The following is a 4,290-nucleotide window of genomic DNA, read 5'->3' as shown; positions in this document are numbered from 1 at the left end:
ACATTTTTCAGGGTCAACTCTAAACTGATGACCTATAAAAGCTTTTAACGCTTTGCATATGGACAATTTTGGGTACCGTAGTGTTTTGCCATTTCTCAGACGCACAGTTTTAAAGTTTGACATGTTTGATATCCATATATTCAGAGCAATCTCATCTTTTATATTTTCCCAATTAATTGGATTTTACTACAGGGTCTCTGCTTTCAGGAAATTCTGGAGTGTTTAAGCAATGTTTAGGCATAAAATGTTAATTATAACGTGTGCAATAAAAATGAAAAAATGGCTCTGGCAGACAAAGGGTTGAAGAAGAACTCCAGGCATTAGAGAGCTCGGGCCGGCCGTTTTTTTACTACGGCCGGCCCGGAGGTGGTTAAGCATTGCAGTGGGGCTACCCCCAGCACTGCAAGGGTTAAGTGTTTTTTTTGTCTAAGTGGTAAAATAACAAAGTTATTCTCACCTGAACCTCACAGCTGGCTGGCTGTTAGAGCGCTTCCTCCAGCCTGTCCTCCTACTGGACGTGATGACTTATGGGACCTGCGACCATTGCAGAGGAGGAGGAGAAGAGGCTGGATGTTCCGGTCTAACAGCCAGCTTGCTCCGAGCATCAGGTGAGTATAAACTTTTTATTTTAGCATCAAGAGCAAAATGAGCACTTAACCCGCACTGCAAGGGTTAAGAAAAGTGTTGCCTGGAGTAATTCCTTAAAGCTAGGTTATGTGAACACGTAACACTTAGAAAGTAGGTGTTATCCCAGGGTGGCTGCAAAAGAGGGAATATACTTTAAAAGATGTCTAAACTCAAATACAAAAATGTATATTGTATATGTATATTGCAGCTTATTAGTCCTAAGGTGTGGTGACTGCATTCGTTTATTTTTTATTTTAATTTTTACCTTTATTTTCACTTGGTGATTCTACCAGTAACACACTTCCGGTACTTAAGTGATTACTTAACATACTGTATCTATGGAGGAGCAGTCTTGTTACCCTAAAAAAGGACAGAACGCCCTCACTCTTTTTTTCTGCAGAATTTTCAGGTTTCTTTTTTTAAAATATATTTTACAGACCAAAAGGGAGCAAATAAGGAATTAATATTGTTGGGATTTTTATAACCTGCTTATATTTGTAAATGTATTTTTGTATCAAGCATTATTTACATTCATAAACTATTTTGATCAATGTCTATCTGTGTGTCATGTATCACTTGCAGCCCATTATCAGTGTGTGAAACTTACAGCACATTGCAGTAGTCATGGACTAGAATGCAAGTAACACAAATGCAATAATATGAAACAGGTCATTCAGTGTTTGAAGGAACTATGTGCATAACATTTTTTTATTATAAATCTATAGTAAAGAACATTGCTTTTATATCAGAACATCACAGTATATTTAAACGAAACATCCACATGTGTTAAATGCATACTTTTTCTGCAATTAGACTAAGAAAAATACTGTAACTTGTTAAGTCTGAAGTTACAAAGATTTACCAGAAGGTGTCACTCTTGTCATCTTTTCATATAATTCAGATACAGCAGTTATTCTGCTTCAGGCTTGGTCTTTTCTCTCCTTCCCCTGGCTCAGTGATTCACCCTCCGATCTTTTCTCTCACACACAAAGAAAAGCTGCAGCTCCGAAATGAGATTCTCATGAATGTTTCATTTTTAATGGATGTAATGATGTTTTAGGGGTGGGAAGATTTACTGATAAACTCAAGGCATATAGGATTACAAAGGATCTATGTTGCATAAAATTAATTGGTAATCATCTAAGATATGGACATCGGGAGCTGCTCTCATTGTTGGAAATGGCAAGTAGCTTTGTCCCTTCTCCTTTGTAGCTGGGGCTGGGTCTCTGGGCAGTTTTGTTATTCTATTGCGGAGGAACCTGATCTGGGGGCATGGGTAGGAAATGTAGCTCAGGATCTGGGCATAAAGCGTGTAGAGATTGCACAGCACAGATTACAATTGTCATCTGAGAAATTCCAAAAATATTTTACTGTAAATAAGGAAAATGGAGGCTTGATTGTAAATGACAGAATTGATAGAGAAATCCTGTGTGGATCTAGTGTGAATTGTTTACTGCGTTTAAGGGTAGTTGCTGAGAATCCTTTAGAATTTTTTAGTATAGAAACAGAGATTTTGGATATTAATGACAATGCTCCCACTTTCTCATCTAATGAACGTGTTATAGAGATCACAGAATACTGGACAAGTCCAGGAACTAGATTTGCTTTAGAAATAGCAGAGGATCTAGATATTGGTGTAAATGGTATTAGCCAGTATATGTTAAATACAAATCCTTATTTCTCATTATCTGTGAAAAATCGTGTAGATGGCACTCTCATCCCTCAGCTGATATTAGAGAAAGTGTTAGACAGGGAGGAAAAACAAGAACATAATCTTGTTCTCACTGCAATTGATGGTGGAGAACCAGCTAGATCAGGGTCATGTCATATAACAATAAAGGTGTTAGACATAAATGATAATCCACCAGTTTTTGATCAGCCAGTTTATAAAATTAGTCTAAAAGAGAATATTCCCCTATCTACTGTTATAATAAAGTTAAATGCAACAGATCCAGATGAAAGAGCAAATGGTGAAATAGAATACTATTTTGATGATCATACATCTAAATCTGCAAAAAGGCTGTTTGCTTTAAATCATCAACATGGTGACATTTATGTAAATGGGTCTGTGGATTATGAAGAGCTGAACTTTCATGAACTATCTATCAAAGCAGTAGACAAAGGACTTCCTAAACTGGAAGGTGACTGTTTGGTTCATTTTGAAATAGAAGATGAAAATGACAATTATGCTGAAATAGATTTTGCGTCAACGACAAATGAGATTTCAGAAAATGTACCTCTAGGAACAGTTTTGGGAGTCTTTAATGTGCAAGACAAGGATTCTGGGAAAAATGGGGAAATACTGCTTCACATATCTCCCAATATTCCTTTTAAAATCAAAAATAATAAAAATCATTATTTATTGGTTACAGGAGGGGCTTTAGATAGAGAAACAATATCCCTATACACCATTGAAGTGACAGCTAATGATTTAGGATCTCCTGCATTGTCAATTAAAATTAGTGTCTTTTTCAGGGTTTCTGATGTTAATGATAATGCACCAACATTTACACAATCTAGCTATAATGCCTTCATTAAGGAGAATAGTGACCCAGGGACTCTACTATGTACAGTGTCTGCTTCAGATACAGATGAGGGGGTTAATGCTGATCTGGTTTACTCCATAGTTGACACCCAGATAGAGGGATCATCTGTATCTTCTTTTGTTTATATAAATGCCAATAATGGTGATGTCTATGCTCAGCGTTCTTTTGACTATGAGCACATTCAGACTCTACAAATCACCATAAAAGTGGAGGATTAGGGATCTCCAAAATTAGTTTCTACTGTCCCTGTCTTTATATTCATATTGGATACAAATGACAACTCCCCCACCCTGCTTTATCCAGAGCACTCTGAGGATCTCATTGTCCAAGAGAAGATCCCAAAATCTACAAGTGCTGGATATCTGGTGACAAAACTGACTGCAGTGGATCAGGACTCTGGTCACAATGCCTGGTTGGTCTTCAACCTTATTGACGCTGACAGCTCTTCAATGTTCCAAGTGTCTAAACATACGGGAGAGGTCAGGACAGTGCAAGGATTTCAGGAGGCAGAAAATACAGAGCAGCAACTTGTCATTTCTGTCACTGATCATGGAGATCCACCATTATCTACCAAAGTCACTGTACTTGTCAGTATAGCAGAAGATGTTGTAATAGAAAGACCCGAATCTGGAGACTTCCTCAGAAATTCCAAACCACCATCAGATATGACGTTATATTTAATTGTTTCTCTTGTGGCTATCAGTTTAGTTTCCCTTGTGACATTCATTATATTACTGGTGAAATGTCTGAGGAAGTATAATTATGGCTATAGCAGAAGTTGCTGTTATCTTACTGGATCTGAGTCCAAACCATACATGGATCAGTATCAGCCAGCTCTTTTCCTGAACTCGGATGGAACATTAAAATACATGGAGGTGCGCATGGTTCGTCCAGGAGGACAAGGACAATGTTACCAAACTAATGTACCCCCAGCCCCACAACAGCGTAATTCTGCTTTTCTGCAGTCTATGGATTTTCCACAATTAAGGGAATTAGTTGGGGAAGCTGACAAATCCTCAAATACAAGCTGCATTAATGATCTAAGCACGGTGAGTTATAGTTAAAATCTACACATATTTCTCTTATTGTGAATTGGTGTTCGAGTAGGGATATTATT

The sequence above is a fragment of the Nanorana parkeri genome, unplaced genomic scaffold (assembly GCF_000935625.1).
Source record: "Nanorana parkeri isolate BGI_ZX_2015 unplaced genomic scaffold, ASM93562v1 scaffold176, whole genome shotgun sequence".
Lineage (NCBI taxonomy): Eukaryota > Metazoa > Chordata > Amphibia > Anura > Dicroglossidae > Nanorana > Nanorana parkeri.
The sequence above is the reverse complement of the archived record's forward strand: the minus strand, read 5'-3'. Positions refer to the sequence as shown.